This window comes from Plecotus auritus, assembly GCF_963455305.1.
Source record: "Plecotus auritus genome assembly, chromosome: 7".
NCBI classification, from domain to species: Eukaryota; Metazoa; Chordata; class Mammalia; order Chiroptera; family Vespertilionidae; genus Plecotus; species Plecotus auritus.
In genome coordinates this window covers 174,813,594-174,831,227 of record NC_137774.1, presented here as the reverse complement: position 1 = coordinate 174,831,227, position 17,634 = coordinate 174,813,594, and positions in this window count along the sequence as shown.

The following is a 17,634-nucleotide window of genomic DNA, read 5'->3' as shown; positions in this document are numbered from 1 at the left end:
AGCTACCCAAGGTTGGGGGTTCGATCCCTGGTCAGGGCATATATGAGAATCAGCCAATGAATGCATGAATAAGTGGAACAACAAATCGATGGTTCTTTCTCTTTCTCTTTCCCTTCTTCTCTCTCAAATCCATCAATCAAAATTAAAGGAAAACAACACTTTACTGGTATTATATTGACCTCTGATGACCTCCAGAGAGCACCAACAAGATGGTATTATATTGACCTCTGATGACCTCCAGAGAGCACCAACAAGATGGTATTATATTGACCTCTGATGACCTCCAGAGAGCACCAACAAGGTGGTATTATATTGACCTCTGATGACCTCCAGAGAGCACCAACAAGATGGTATTATATTGACCTCTGATGACCTCCAGAGAGCACCAACAAGATGGTATTATATTGACCTCTGATGACCTCCAGAGAGCACCAACAAGATGGACTGATGGCAAGAGAAGCTAGAGAGGGCAACAGAGCAAATCCGGGCCGGGGCAGCCATCTGCTTGTTCTACAGTCAACACCCTGGGACAACCTAGTGGAACAGTGAACCCGGCCACAGCGAACGACAGAGGGCAGGCAGGTAGGACAAGAAGCACATGTTTCCCAGGCGAAGGCAGACCAGACCAGATCGCTCCTCCCCACGAGCTCCGGGACAGTGCCCGCTGCAGCCCGCCCGGCCCTCCAGCGAGCCGCCCTCCTGCTCACGCCTGCGGGCCATCACCTGCTGCTGCCGCTCAGGCAAACGGCATTTGTAGACGGCGATAGCATTCCGTGTGAAAGGAGCTGAGCTTTCATGAAATAAAGAAAAAGCCAGGGGTGGTGTGTACCAGAGGAATTACATGTCGTGTCCTTAGCGGGGCCGGTGAAGCACAATGTCATGGCAGCCTGAAGGCTAAGGACCGCGTCGCAAAGGGCACCCGCAGAGGCGGAGACCGTGGCTGCTGGGTCCAGAGTCCAGCGCCGGGTCAGTGAGGTTTCCCGCCGGAGCCTCGTGGGCTCTGAGAAGGTTTCCGACGGGTGCCCCGGGAGGAGCTGGGCTCACAGCAGAGAGAGCCCATGGCCTTCGCTTCCAGGGTCAGCCTCTGCTTCCCGCAAATGAGCCGTCGTTCCGTCAGCAGCGTTTAAACGTCTTCGGAAAAGCATTTGTAGTCCGTGGGTTTGGCTGTTGTTTCACGTAAACAGGCCAGGCCGCTGGGGAGGGTGAGCGGCTCAGAGTGAGATCGATGCTTCCTTTGGGCAATGGCCGAAAGCCCACCGTCAAGATGAGGGCCAGCCTAGGCCTTGCGAGGCCCCCAGACAGGAGGGGGCGCGGGAGCCGGGGGCATGCCTGATTCATGCAGCCTCTTGAAACGGTGCCCCTGCCCCGCCCAGCACAGTGAGCAAACAAAACCCAGGCGGGCCAGGACACGGGAACTGCGCCCCGACGGCCACAGTGCGCCCCATCGCCCACAATGCACCCCACGGCCACAGTGCGCCCCATCACCCACAGTGCGCCCCGTCGCCCACAGTGCGCCCCGTCACCCACAGTGCGCCCCATCACCCACAGTGCGCCCCATCACCCACAGTGCGCCCCCACAGCCACAGTGCGCCCCGTCACCCACAGTGTGCCCCATCACCCACAGTGCGCCCCAACAGCCACAGTGCGCCAGGGAAAGTGCTGTCCCCCTGCTGGCCTGCTGTCGGGCGCGTGGTATGAGCCAGGAGCCCTGCCCCTCAGCCACAGGCTCAGGTCTGTCTAGTTCAGCGCTTGTCACCAGCCCCTGGTGTGCTTTGAACAACTGGCTTAAGGTCCCAACCACTTCTCTTGTGAGGTCCCCTGCTGTCCTTGGGGCTCTCCCGGACCCCTGCTGGGCGAGATGAAGGCAACCCCGTCCACAGCACCTGGTCAGTTACTTGTGGGGGCGGGGGGGGGGGCACAGCATCCTAGAGGAGCTGGGCTGCAGAAAGAGGGTGACGCGTGCGCCTGCCGCGGAACCCCCAGAACTTCGTTTCTTTCTGACCAACGCCCTGCGCAGCAGCGAGGCAGGGGTGTGCCGGGGGTGCAGACCACACGGGGGAGGGGAGCTTGGGGGGAAGGAGAGCGGCGGGTGCTGACTGGGCAGGCGCGAGGAGACGATGGAAAGAAAAACACACAAACAACAACAAATAAACCAAAAAAAAAAAAATTGCTGCATGTTTGGAAGAAAAGACCTAACTAATCTGCGGGGAAAGGATGTGCAGGCCCGAATGGGCCCCGAGGAGGAGGAGGAGGAGGAGGAGGAGGAGGGGGAGGAGGAGGAGGAAGAGGAGGAGGAGGAGAAGGAGGAGGAGGAGAAGGAGGAAGAGGAGGAGGAGGAGGAGGAGGAGGAGAAGGAGGAGGAGGAGGAGGAGGGGGAGGAGGAGGAGGAGGAGGAGGAGGAGGAGGGGGAGGAGGAGGAGGAGGAGGAGGAGGAGGAGGAGGACATGAGCGGGGAAGGCCTGGAGAACGTCGAAGTGCTGCCGAGGGGACGCGGGCGTCCGCACAGAGGACCTGGGTTCCTTTGCTTCCGTTTTCGAGGACAGCCTCCTGCCTCGGTTGCTGTCCTGGTTCTTCTCAGGCTGGGTCTGCGGCTTTGTTTGGGAAGCATGGACATTTCCTTTATCCACCTGGGTCCCCTCAAACCCCAGCGATGTTCATTCAGATGGCATTGAGGAGGACGTGTGACTTGCACATGTTACTGCTTCCGTCCAGGACTGAGGGCACATGCTGTGACCGTGGAGCCGGTGGCAAGCCTGTTCCCGAGCGCAGGAGGGACTGGAGAACACGGGAAGGGTCCTGTGCGGTTACCCGCAGCCCCGAACAGGGGGAGCAGCCAGGGCCCGGCTCCCCGAGGCTGCAGCGGCTCCGACCAGCAGGCAGTGGCCGCAGCGGCTCCACGCTCCATGCACATGAGAAGGCAGAAGTGAAAGGCCACAGGAGGCGCAGCCTTGTCCCAAGATCAAATATGACTGTGCCCGTGGATGAGTGAGGCGCCACGAGGGGACCCCAGCCCTGGGCCAGACGTGGGAGACCCGGGCTTCTGCTTTCTGTCGCTAACAGGAAGGAATTGGATTTTCAGTCTCCGGGGATCATGTGGGATCCATGGGGTTTCGGTAACTGGCCATAACAGAAGGGAGAGGGACACGATCGGGCCAGGTCCGACCCAATACATAAAGTGGGAATTACCGAATTAGCTGACTACCCTGCCCAGGTGACTTAACAGAGCGCCACAGGAGACGGGCGGTGCCGTGAGCAGAGGCTGCAGGAATGAGACAGAAAACAGAAACCAACCACGGCCTTCTGGGAGAGAGGTGGAGTGAAGGAAGACAGACAGTGGCTGCACGTGAAATAACACGCAGGGACAAAGGAACACCCGAGAGCTAGCCCTTCCTTAGGATCGGCGGCTCCTCGAGCTCCCGGTGGGAAGGCAGGAAGAGGGAAGGGGGCATGCACGCATCGACAGAGGAACAGGCCCGCAGGAAGAGGTCAGCAGGCCCACGGATGGGCCTCCGGCCTGGAACACCAGCAGATTAGAAGCAGGGCGGTCACAGAAGGACCCGAGACAAACGGAAGGAGCGGGAAGAGAGAAATTGAAGGGAGTGGAGGGAAAAGGAAATTATTATCATCATCATCATCATCATCATCACCACCACCTCAGTATTTGCCATGCACTGAGATACTTTACATTTATCTATTAGAATGAGGAGCATAGATTTTCTAATGGGCATACTCGTAGAGAAAGAGTTATTTGGGGATAATTTCTCTGCCTACAGCAGTTATTCAAAGGAGATTTTTAGTTGCATCTCAGGGAAAAGGGAATAGAACTAAAACAAAGATAAATGACGTCTGAAGCCCAATACCAGTGATCAATATGGTAGGGTATAAGGTCAAAGTTCATTTACTTGTGTATATGTGCTAACATCTGGATTATAACAACAAAAAAAGAGAGAAAGAAAAGAAAATCCAGAAGCAAGTCAGTAACCAACAGCAGTCCCTTCGGATAATACTGCGATGGCTATTTTCAGAAATGTGATCTCAACCGAACTTCAAAACTGCCTGGTGACGGAAGGTGGCACCTTTCCTGACAATGTCAAAACTCATTTATCAAAACCTGGGACGCTGGCAGAGGCACGTAAGGTTGAACGAATGCCATTAGAAATGGGAATGTGTTTGAAACACAGGACATACCTTTAAAATATTGAAACACGAGTGCTTATTTCTCATAGTAAAAGTTTATAAAATATTGAAAAGCAAAGATACCCCTACCCGGTTTGGCTCAGTGCATAGAGTGTCAGCCTGCGGACCAAAGGCTCCTGGGTTTGATTCTGGTCAAGGGCACGTACCTTGGTTGTAGGCATGTGCAGGAGGCAACCAATCAATGTGTTTCTCTCACATCAATATTTTTCTCTGTCTTTCCCTCTCTCTTCCACTCTCTCTAAAAGATCAATGGAAAAATGTCCTTGGGTGAGGATTAACAACTAAATAAATAAATAAATAAGATAAGATAAGATAAGATAAATCACCTATAAACTCACCACATTTACTATGGAAATTTTCAAACATTCACAAAGGTAGAGAGAGAGCCTAATCAATCCCCTTGGACCAGCACCCAGTGTTCAGCAATTGTCAACATTCTGTCAATCTTGTCATCTGTTGCCCCACCCATCCCACCACACACAGTTTTTGACAAGTGGTGTTGGGATATTTTCAATCCAACTCCACTCATCATTATATTTTACCAGGAAATACTTCCGTGTGCATCTCTCACAGATAGACTTTCAAAAAAATACAACCATGATGCCATCATCACACATAAAAAATTAATAATTATTCCTTAATATAATTTCCCTGGTTCTCTCAGAAATGTCACATGGGGGGAAGGGATTAAGGGAGGAAAGACGCCCTGCACGGGAACTAGGAAGTGTTACACCAGGGGTGGCATTTCTTCTAGCCACCCGACCTATTGCTATTGATGGTGGTCGAAAAGCTTTCGCACCCATCCCTCACATCTTTCACTCCCTGGCTTTGTGAATTAAGCAGATTCCTGGCGGAGCTGCAGGAGCAAGGACATGACCTCCGGTTGCTCGGTTGCTGTGAGCCACCCTGGTTTCAGACATCCCGTGGCCAGGCATTCAGACTTCTCTTTAGCTGTCAGAGACGCCCCAGGAACTTCTCAGAAAATCTTCTCCTTCTCCCGGTGGGTTCTGTAGGGTTGTCTACACATTGGTGTCTTGGCTCCCAAACTTTTGTCCTGCAGACTCATTTCAGTAGAAGTAGAGGTCAGCTCATCTTTGTGAAAGTTTACTCCGGAAGCGGGTCACCGTAGCAGGTGCGCTAAAGGCTCAGAGAAAGGGTCTGTCCAAAAGAGCTCAAATGAGCAGATCCACTGCCAAGTCTTACCTATTCCTAATGCCTATCATTCCGCCTATCTGATGCCACTACCGTTCCGGCTTTCCCCCAAGGACTGTCCTCGTTGTCACTCACTGACCTGCGTTGGACGGCTTGCCCTTGTTGCCACCTACACAATTAAGCCAGGTCACGTGGAAGTCACTCTCGTTGGGAAGTCACCATTTGGCAGGAGAGTGAGCCCACAGGGACGAATGGCCGCTAGGACCTTTGACCTGACTTGGGAGTCACAGAGGATTGACTCGGGAAGGAGGTTTGCCGACATCCTTCCTGCCAAACTAGGATCAGAAGTCTCCCCACTTCATTGACCTCATCTCCATTGTCTACCCTCTTACTCCAGGAGGAAACAGGAATTCACTGGGAGGGACACCGGGCAACACCGGAGTCACTGGGGAGATCCTTCTAGAATTTGTTCTTAGTCTAATGCCTCTTCATAATTATGGGGCATGTTTTTCTTTCTTGTTATATCCAGTCTCCTTACACTAAAAACAAAAACAAAAAAAAATCATGAACTGAAATAGTATACAAGGGAACACTTTTGTGGTAACCCACAGAGACAGGTGAGGGTATTATATATCACCTTGACCACTATCTCCTGTGTATCAGTCCAAGGCTGTGCGCTTGGAAACATTAGAAACTGGCTCTGGTTAAGTCGGGTAAATAAAGATCTTTAAAAGGAAGATACTGCCAGCCAAAAACTCAACTTCAATAGCACCATAGCATTCCGTCCGAGATTCAGATTCCCAGGAGAGAAAGCATCTTCGTTTACCACCGGCTGGTTCGGAAGGGCCGGGCCGCCGTGACGTAGTCTAAGAGCCGTGCGCTGTTACAACAAAGAGAAGAAGGGCTCCTGGGAAGACATTCACCTTCCCCCATGACTGCAGAGAAATTGAGGAGCACGGGGCGAAGTCATCGGCTATGTTTACTGCTGACAGACTCTGTCCTTCGACATGCAGCTTAAATGTGAGAGGAGTTAAAGGATGAAAATAAGGGGGTGTACATCAGACCTGAGGCTCGTCACAGCAAGCATAGACAGGAGAGCAAACGTACCAGCAGGGACCAATACGTCAGATAAGAACCTTAAAAATGGTACTTCCAGAAATTAAATAAAAATAAATGAAGCAGCTAGAAAAATGCAGTAGGAAGCCATTAAAATGTATCATGAGCAATCAGATCAATAAAACTAGACATTTAATTAAATTTAATGAAGCAAAGAAGAATCCCTATCATTTGTGGCTGAGAAATGGCAGAGCCTCCCTGGGTTTGTCAACCTAAATACTTTCTCCATCCGAAATGTGACAACATTATTCAACATTGCTAAGTAAAGGTAGGAACACATGTGTATTAGTTTTCTGTTCTTTTTAATCCTCACCCAAGAATATTTTTCCATTGATTTTTAGAGAGAGTGGAAGAGAGAGGGAGAGACAGAGAGACATGTCGATGTGAGAGGAGCACGTTGATTGGTTGCCTCCTACAAGAGCCGGACCAGGGCCCCGGCCAGGGAGGAGCCTGCCACTGAAGTCCATGCCCTTGACCAGAATCGACACCGGGACCCTTCAGTTCGCAGGCTGATGCTCTGTCCACTGAGCCAAACGGGCGAGGGCCACGTGTGTGTGAGCTTTCCATCCCTGCAGTAACAAATGACCACAAACTGAACAGCACAGAACACAGCTGTATGCTGCAGTTCTGCAGGTCAGAGGTCTGATGGGGATCCACCTGGACTGAAGCCGAGGCATTGGCAGGAGGCTTCCCTCCTGGAGGCCCTCCTGCCCCTGGAGGTCACTCACACTCCTCGGCTCCCGGCTCCTCGCCCTCCATTTTCAAGGCTAGCGATGCCTAGTCCCGTCCTGCTAATATCTCACCTCTCTGACCTTCTGTGATCACACACCTTTCTCAGACTGAGGCTCAGAGAGCTTCTCGGCGTTTAAGGGCTCGAGATTAGCTTGGGGCAGTCGGGATGGTCTTCTTGTTTTAAAATCAGCTGATTGGCAACCTGAATTCCATGTGCAGCCTAAGTTTCCTTTTGTCACGTAACATAACATATTGATCATTTTCAGACGGTAGGACTTGTTCATCTTTGGGGAACATTATTCTACCCATCACAACATAGAATATAAGGTAAAACTTTTTAAGAAGCAGGAATATAATTGTTAATATTTTTAAATAATAAGATGATCACCTAGAAAATGTAAGGAAATTTGAAAATAGTAATGAAATGAATAATTGAGTCAAGTTGTCAAAATTAACAATAAAAATGTGAAAATAGAAGATGGCAGCGTAGGTAAATGCCTGTACTCGCCGCCTCCCACAACCACATCAAAATTACAACTAAAATACAGAACAACCATCATCCAGACCCGCGGGAAAGCTGGCTGAATGGAAGTCCTACAACTAGGGAAGTAAAGAAGAAAGCACACTGAGACTGGTAGGAGACGTGGAGGCTCAGAACGGGCTGGTCCGGCACCCACGTGGGTCCCTTTTTTAATCGGGAGGGAGATCATCTCTGCAGAGGCCGCCCGGAGGAGCAAGGGGTCCCAGCCCCCCACAGACCTCCAGCCCAGGGTGCCAGAGCTTACAAAAGAAGTCCCTACGGCAATAAAAACTCCGGCTGTAAAAACCAGTGTGGATTGGGGCTCAGTGACACAGAGGCTGCTGGAGACCCAGCTACTCCTCTTAAAAGGCCAGAACCATGAGCTGAACTTACAAGGTCCTGCTTCCTCTGAGCTCCAGCACCAGGGCAAGGCTCTGGGGAACACAGACACATATGGGGAGGAACTGGATTGTCTAGCATCAGGGCAGGAACTTGGGAGTGTCTTTCTCCCAGATGGAGGTTCTCACAGGGATCATTGTTCCTGTGCTGGGACCTCCCTGGTCACAGGGCTGACTGGCAGCCATTTCTGTTTGCTCTGCCCTGGTGATCCCCTGAGACTCTGCCTCATCCCATTTTTAACCACATCCAAGCTGCATGCAGCAGCTTTTGCATATGAATGGCCTGTCCTTGCTCAAGCTAAAACCTCTCAAACAAGCTGCAGCTGGGTCAGGGAGCCCAAACCTATCAATAAAAGGCCCAAGACCAAGCACCAGCCTGCCTTGCTTCACAGCTGGGCCTCATCTGAGCACTTCCAAACCCGATACAAAGAGGAGGAATCTGCAGATCTCTCTGTAGCTCCTGCTGGGTGGCCCCAGGCAGTGGCTGCCTTTACACCTCCCTGGAGACCCAAGAGCCAGTGTACCCAGTGGTCAGTGTCAGGCCATAACAGATTACAACTCTTCACATCCATAAGAGACACATTCAAGGGGCAGACTCAGTGAGCACCAAAGCCCCACTGAAGCAAGTCCTGTTCCATAGGGGTGTCTCCTGCACAGCAGCTCTCCCATTGTACTTGCAGCTGGTCCTCACAGTCAATTGGCCTGGAGGTCAATTCCTCCCAGTCACACAAACAGCAATCAAGTCTCAGTTACAACGAGACTGCACACAGCCCACAAAGGGGTGCACCTAGAATTCCCAGATCAAGTGACTGGGGAGGCTGAGCCACTGGGTCCTAAAGGACACCTACTGCACAAGGCGACTCTACCAACTCAAGGAGACATAGCAGCTCCACCCAATACATAGAAACAAACACAGGGAAACAGCCAAATGCGGAGACAAAGAAACATGTCACAAATGAAAGAAATGGAAGAAAGCAAACTACTGGATATAGAGTTCTAAGCCATGGTTATAGGTTACTCAAGAATCTTCTAGAAACCTCCAAGGGACTTGGTGAGATTTTCAATGCTCTTAGTGAGAATGCCAAAAAAAAAAAAAAAATGGAAAAGGACCATTTTTGAGCATACACTGACTGAAATAAAGACTAATACATAGGAATTCAACAGTAGAGTAGAGGATTCCAAGTATCAAATCAATGATTTGAAATACGAGGAAGCAAAAAACACCCAACTAAAAGAGCAAAAACAAATAAGAATCTAAAAATATGAAGCTAGTGTAAGGAGCCTCTGGAACAACTTTAAGCATACCAACATTCACATTATGAGGGTGCCAGAAGAAGAGAGAGAGCAAGATACTAAAAACCTATTTGAAGAAATAATGACAGAAAACTTCCCCCACCTGGTGAAAGAAATAGACTTACAAGTCCAGGAAGCACAGAGAACCCCAAACAAAAGGAATCCAAAGAGGACCACACCAAGACACATCATAAATAAAATGCCAAGAGCAAAAGACAAAGAGAGAATATTAAAAGCAGCAAGAGAAAATCGGTTAGTTACCTACAAGGGAGCACCCATACGATTGTCAGCTGATTTCTCAATAGAAACTATGCAGGCCAGATGGGAGTGGCAAGAAATATTCAAAGTGATGAATAGCAAGAACCTACAACCAAGATTATTCTACCCAGCAAAGCTATCATTTAAAATTGAAGGTCAGATAAAAAGCTTTGCAGACAAGAAAAAGCTAAAGGAGTTCATCACTACCAAACCAGTATTATATGAAATGCTGAAAGGTATTCTTTAAGAAGTGAAAGAAGAAGAAAAAAAAAGATCAAAAATATGAACAACAACAAAATGGCAACATATACATACCTATCAACAATTGGATCTAAAAATAAAAATAAACTGATAAGAAATCTAGTGAATAGAATAAACTGGTGAATAAAATAGAATCAGAGGCATGGAAATGGAACGGACTGACGATTCTCAGAGGGAAGGGAGGTAGAGGGCGTGGGAAGAGATGAAACAAAGATCTTACATGCATGTGTGCAGTACCTATGGACACAGACAATAGGGTGGTGAAGGCCTGGGGCAGGGCAGGAACCGGGTGGAGGGGGGCCATGGTGGGAAAAAAGAGGGACATCTGTAATAATCACAACAATAAAGATTTAAAAATAAATAAATAAATAAATAAATAAATAAATAAATGTGAATTAAAAAATAGGAAATTATTAATACTATGACCTATTAGGAGTATGATGGTATATATATATATATTTAGCACTTTCCAAATTTTTCTATTATGAGTATTGTTTTTATTAAAGAAAAATAATTCAAGCTGTATTTAAAACAATGAGAACATTAGGTACATGTCTTTTTAAAAGAAACTGTACAGAGAAACAAAATAATATTTGGGGGGGAAAGCATACTAAGTTCTGAGAGAGTAAATTCAATTATTTCAGAATTAAGTTAGAAGTTTAATGTCCTTTTTTTATAAAGTTGCAATGAGGACCAATCTTAGTGTAATTTTATTTTGGAATTGAACCAAGTTTTAACAAAATGTCCTTGGTAAGGTAAACAGTCTAAACAACTTAGACCATTTTGAAAAAAAGAAGAGGATAATGTGGGGGGGGGGATTGGGGGACACTCTTCCTGTCAGATATAAGGTGTATTTTGAAGCTGCAATGCATAAAGCTGAAGTAGAAGTGTCTAGAAATAAACTACGTCGCAGTCCAGATATGTCAGGTTAGACCCGTGGTCGGCAAACTGCGGCTCGTGAGCCACATGCGGCTCTTTGGCGCCTTGAGTATGGCTCTTCCACAAAATACCACGGCCTGGGCGAGTCTATTTTGAAGAAGTGGCGTTAGAAGAAGTTTAAGTTTAAAAAATGTGGCTCTCAAAAGAAATTTCAATCGTTGTACTGTTGATATTTGGCTCTGTTGACTAATGAGTTTGCCGACCACTGTTAGATGATGCCTGGAGCAGCCATCAGAATAAAGTAACCTGCACACACACAGCATGGGGCCTGCTTGCAGGGAAGACAAACACACGATCCCATCGCGGACTAGCCCAGGAGACCGAGCTAGATAGGAGAGGAACCCCAGAGTTCATTCAACTTGTCCAAAAATGAACCCAAATGGACATGTGTTTATTCTTAGCCAGACAATCGTGTCTTTTAAAAAGTTATGGAAAGCAACATGACGGAAAGAAATTTGTATTATTGGCCAAAACCGGTTTGGCTCAGTGGATAGAGCGTCGGCCTGCGGACTGAAAGGTCCCGGGTTCGATTCCGGTCAAGGGCATGTACCTTGGTTGCGGGCACATCCCCAGTGGGGGGTGTGCAGGAGGCAGCTGATCGATGTTTCTCTCTCATCGATGTTTCTAACTCTCTATCCCTCTCCTTTCCTCTCTGTAAAAAATCAATAAAATATATATTTAAAAAAAAAAAAAGAAATTTGTATTATTGAAAATTGTCAGCTTTGGATGAAGTTATGAAGGCTCAAATCCTTATTTCATTATGTGTCGAAGGACTTGGATATTTTAAAGACTTGTTTTCTTATCATTTATAGATCGCACAAAACAACCAGACAAACTGCTAGCATGGGGAAATCTTACCTAAACACTCCACGTGTCTAAGAAAACCATTCAAACTCGCCAACTTCTACCTGGTAACGCTCATCCCGTCAAAGTCAACCAGACTCCAGCCTGCGGTCTGGCAACCTATTGATGGACTTGCAAGCAAGGGGCTCGCTCCCCAGGAGCCAGGATGGGCCTCTCCAGGGCGGGGCGGCCGGGCCGTCTTTGGTGAGGTCGGGGTTCCTGCTGAAGGGTGCTGGGAAGCTCTGAGGGCACCTGCTGTGGGCTGGGGCTGTTCTGCAGCAGGATTGAGAGGAGGGCAGGTTTGCAACTGCCGTCCCCAGTAATAGGTGGGTGGGGATAGCAACAGAGGTCTGGAGGTGCCATTGTGAACAGAGCAGCGGTCACACCAGCAAAGAGGGGGTCATGATGACCTTTTACAGCTGCTCATGACCTTGAGAGAACACAGCCTCCTGTGAACTCTGCAGGAGGCTTTCTCTGTGTCTGTCCTCCCGTCTGCTGCCCAGGAGGGCGGCTCTCTTCCTCTTCAATCCAAGCTGGTTTTCAGGACTTGTGCCCCAGACTTGACCCTTTCCATCCCCCTTTCTGTTACCGCTCCTGAAAATAGCTGTATCCGTTGATAACCGACTTTATTGAACAACCTAACAGAAACGCATGGTGAATTTATGTGGCTGTGACTCCAAACTGTGCTACGAAGACATGGATTCATGGCTAGGGAAATGCAGTGTAAGACTCTTGGAGTTTCGGTTTTGAGTTTCAATGTAAAGAAGAGAGACAATGAAAACGTTGGACGCAAATTCTAACAGCCGATGAGACAGGCAGTGCAGCCAGCTTGTTCCGGAGTGGCAGCTGGGCCACAGGTCCGAGAGGACGAGGGGGACCCTGGAGAAGGGAAAGGGCACAAAATAGCACACCCCGCCACCCCCCACCCCCGCCTTCATCACCTCTTCGCAGTCCCTCACCAGACCAGCACTGATACTTCAGGCGCCGTTTTCCAAACACAACCTCTGCCCCTTCCCTTTCCTTAGTCTTAAGCACCTGTGAAAAGGGGGTGCACCTCATGGGGCAGGCCCAGAGGAGGCAGTGAATTCCCCAGCTTGGTCCCGCTCTCCCCTCTCCCAGCCTCCAGCTCCCCCTCTCTCCTGACAACGCTACATTCCCACTTCATGTTCTCACCCCCCCCCCCCCCCCCCCCCGCTCCCATGGGGAGGAGATGGATCGAAGAATCAGTACACGTAGAGAAGCATCAGTGGAGGTGCCGCTAGCAAGGAAGAGGGTCGGCTCTGTCCTGAGCGTAAGGAAGAGGGTCGATCTGTCCTGAGCACCCGTGCGGGCTGCTGGCGGTGGAACCGGGACAGTGCCGTGTCGCAGGGGAGGCTTGTATGACTGTGACATAAAGCCAGCTCCCCGCTCCCAGGGAAGGGGCAAGGCGCGTGCTCCAGAGAAGGGCAGAGAGAACAAGCAACACCACCTCCAAATGTGCCTAAGCTCAAATTGGGGTGACAACGAGGGGGCCCATTACACTGACAAAGAATCTCATTACCTGGGAAGGGAAAAGCTGGAATGACCCTCTGAGAAGTACGGGCGCTGTGGGATCTCGCCGCTTTGAAAGCATAACTGTGTGTTCCGGTAGGTCTGGTAGACAAGTGACCCCAAAACGCGAACTCGGGGACAGAAAGGAGATGGAAAAGCAGCAAAGGAAAACACTAACAACTGGGGTTTACAGCGATCCCCCTTAGCCGAGGTTTACCTCCCAGAGCTTCGGTTACCTGCGGGCCAAAAACATGAAATGGGAAATTCCAGAAATAAACAATTCGCAGGTTTTCAGTTGCCCGGGGTTCTGGGCAGTGTGCTGAAATCACCCCTCTGTCCAGGGTCGCCACGCTGTCTGTGCTGCCTGCCTGCTCGTCACTGAGTAGCCGCGGGTGATCCGACGGACTGGCAAGTGTCCTAGTGCTTGTAGCCAATAGCCCAACGCCATGTCACCACGCCTGCGCCATTCACCCCGCTTCCTCTCATCACATAGGCCTCGAAGCATCTCACATCAGTGCAAGAAGAAAGGTGAGGCCAGGACAATAAGGTATTTGAGAGATCACATTCACATCACTTCTATTTCAGTACATTGTTATAATTGTTCTATTTTATTATTAGCATTGCTGTTAATTTCTTACTGTGCCTAATCTGTAAATAAAAATGATCATGGGCTCTGGCTGGTTTGGTTCCGTAGATAGAGCATCGGCCTGCAGACTGAAGGGTCCCAGGTTCGATTCTGGTCAAGGGCTGGGGTTGTGGGCTCGATCCCCATTAGGGGGCATGCAGGAAGCAGCCAATCTATGATTCTCTCTCATCATTGATGTTTCTATCTCTCTCTTTCCCTTCCTCTCTGAAACCAATAAAAATATATTTTTTAAAAAATGATCATGGTTATGTATGTATAGGAAAAACATAGTATATACAGGGTTCAGTAATCTGTGGCTTCAGGCATCCCGGGGGGTCCTGGAATGTCTACCCCATAGATAAGAAGGGGGATATTGTGTAGCCTTTATAATGCTTTGTTATTTAATATTTGTGGAGGGTCTATTGGTTTGGTGATCAGAATAAAAATCAGGAAAGTTGAGTTAAATCAGCGATGAAAGATGTGCAATCACCTATTGTGTATTTGTTAGACACAATTAACAGCTGTGATTCCTAGCAGTGACTGAAAGGAAACCCACATTTCTTATTGTGAAACAAATGTTTTGAAAGGTTGATTTTCTACTGGCAGAGGGTAAGGAAAAGGGCAGAAGGGACTGGCTGAAATGCTCAGAATTGCCTGAGCACCAGTGTGGTGAGAACTCAGGGAATGCGCCTTTTTAAGTTTGGAAAAGCACAATTTGAAAATGGTGTTAAAATTATTTAATTGGCCCTAACCGGTTTGGTTCAGTGGATAGAGCGTCGGCCTGCGGGCTCAAGGGTCCCAGGTTCGATTCCGGTCAAGGGCAGGTACCTTGGTTGCGGGCACATCCCCAGTGGGAGGTGTGCAGGAGGCAGCTGATCAATGATTCTCTCTCATCCACGTTTCTAACTCTCTATCCCTCTCCCTTCCTCTCTGTAAAAAATCAATAAAATATATTTTAAAAAATTATTTAATTGCCATAAAGTGCAAACGTCTACACTATTAGAGAGGAAAATTTTAGCTAAACTTTTCTTATATGCCTGGGAAAACATTTGTTAGATATTCACAAATTAAGTTCAGCTTGATATTTGAAAAGGTAGCTGACAAGAGTTAGTCTGTATAAAGCCAGGTAGATGAGATTGCTGATATTGAACTGCATTTGACTCGGGAACACGAGCACCTCATGTGATTCACATTTGCTGGTAATTTTAAGTATAGATTCAGTGCTAACTGCTTGCAGAATAACGTGCAACTCGTTTATAAGACCTCATCCAGCGTTAATCATGGAAATAAAATGACAAAACATCGAAAAATGTCACCAGGGTTGAGAAATAAACAGAACAGAGGCGTGGCCACGGCAGGAATGGAGTGGGACACAGGCCTTCCGACGGCTTTGGACCCGTTTCCCCTGCTTCCTTTCATTTTCTTGTTTGTGACCAAGGCCTTCAGGATTCATAAAACGTTCTGCACCTTCCTAGTTTGTTATGAGGCTAACCTCTTCACCAGGAAGTCATTTCTGACGTGAAATGTTAATATTAATGCTCTCGCTGGACAAGATTCTCTGAAAAGTGATCCTGAGAAGACACTCTGTGTAGAAGCAGCTAAATGAGAATTTACGGTGACATCTCGGGGGAACTTCGAGCTCTTTTTCTAAAGGGAACAGCCTTTGGAAACAGGTTTTCCGCGGCGTGTCCCGGGCTGCACGGAGTGAGGAGCCGAACGTCTCCCCAGAGCGGGATGAGGATAAAGACCGCATCTTCATTTTGGCTTCGGGAGTAACATGCGTTCCTTCTGGAGTGTTGAGGATTCAACTTAAAAGTCCGCTGCTTCTGTCCTAAACAATGCAGGGGCTGCTAAAGGGAGAGCGAGCCTATTTCAGCAAGAGGACATCATAAATAAAGCACAGCAGAGCCCGAGCTGGGTGCTCAGTGGTTGGAGCGTCAGCCTGCAGACTGAAGGGTCCTGGGTTTGATTCCGGTCAAGGGCATATGCCCAGGTTGCAGGAGGCAGCCAATCAATGGCTCTCTCTTATCATTGATGTTTCTATCTCTCCCTCTCCCTTCCTCTCTGAAATTAATACAAATACTTTTTTTTAAAATAAAGCACACAGAGAAACCCAGATGGCGGCATAGGGAAACATCTGAACTTGCTGCCTTGCACAACCACTTTAAAACTACAACTAAAAGACAAAACGGACATCATCCAGAACCACAGGAAGGCTGGCTGAGTGGAAATTCTACAACTAGAAGGAAAGAGAAAAGCACACTGAGACTCACAGGAGCTGCGGAAGGCAGAGGTACAGAGGCGCGTGCGTGTGGAGAGGGCTGACAACTGAGTACGCGGCTGGCTTTCTCAATCAGGAGGGAGACACAAGCTCCCGACTGCTCTGAACTCCAGTTCCGGACGAGACTCTGGGGACCCAGACTCATACGGGGAGAAACTGGACTGTCTGGCAGCGGGCGAAACTCGAGGGCGGCTTTCTCTCAGAGGTGCTTGCAGCAATTACCACGGGACACTGAGACCCAGGGGCCTCTTAGGGCAGGGCTGACAGGAAGCCATTGCTGTTTGCTCTGCCCTGAGACTCCACCCCACCCAAGATGTGCACAGAGGCTTTTGCATATGAATGGCCTGGTCCTTTGAATTCTAAACTTACCTAACAAACTGCAGCTGGGTCAGAGAGACCCAGAACATCCAAAAGAAGGCCCAAGGACCCACAGAAGCTTGCACTGCTTCACAGCTGGGCCTCATCTGGGCACCTCCAAAACCCAAACAAATAAGAGGAATCTGCAGATCTCTCTGTAGCTCCTGCTGGGTGGCCTCAGGCAGAGGCTAAATTAGCACCTCCTTGGAGATCCAAGAGCCAGTGTACCCAGGGATCAGAGTGGGACCATCCAGATTACAACTCCTCAGATCCATAAGGGACACACTCAGGGGGCAGACTCAGTGAGCACCAAAGCCCCACTGAAGCAAGTCTTACCTCATAAGGGTGTCTCCAGCACAGAAGTTCTCCCATTGCAGACAGAGATGATCCTCACAGCCAATTGGCCTGGAGGTCAATTCCTCCCAGTGATACCAACAACAATCAAGACTTAACTACAACAAGGCTGTGCACATAGCCCACAAAGGGGTGTACCAAGAGTGTCCACCTCAGATAACTGGGGAGGCTGAGCCACTGGGCCCTATAGGACACCTACCACACAAAGCTACTCTATCAACTCAGGGAAGAAGCCAAAATGCAGAGACAAAAAAACAGGTCACAAATGAAAGAAATAGAGGAAAGCAAACTACTGGATATAGAGTTCAAAACCATGGTTATAAGGTTTTTCAAGAATTTCCTAGAAAAGGCCAATAAATTTAGTGAGACCCTCGAGGATATGAAAAAGGACCAAATAAAAATTAAGCATACACTGACTGAAATAAAGAATAATATACAGAGATCCAACAGCAGACTAGAGGATCGCAAGAATCAAGTCAAAGATTTGAAATACAAAGAAGCAATAAACACCCAACTGGAAAAGAAGAAAGAAAAAATAATCCAAAAATATGAAGATAGTGTAAGGAGCCTCTGGGACAACTTCAAGCGTACCAACATCCGAATTATGGGGATGCCAGAAGAAGAGAGAGAGCAAGATACTAAAAACCTGTTTGAAGAAATAATGACAGAAAACTTCCCCCACCTGGTGAAAGAAGCAGACTTACAAGTCCAGGAAGCACAGAGAACCCCAAACAAAAGGAATCCAAAGAGGACCACACCAAGACACATCATTATTAAA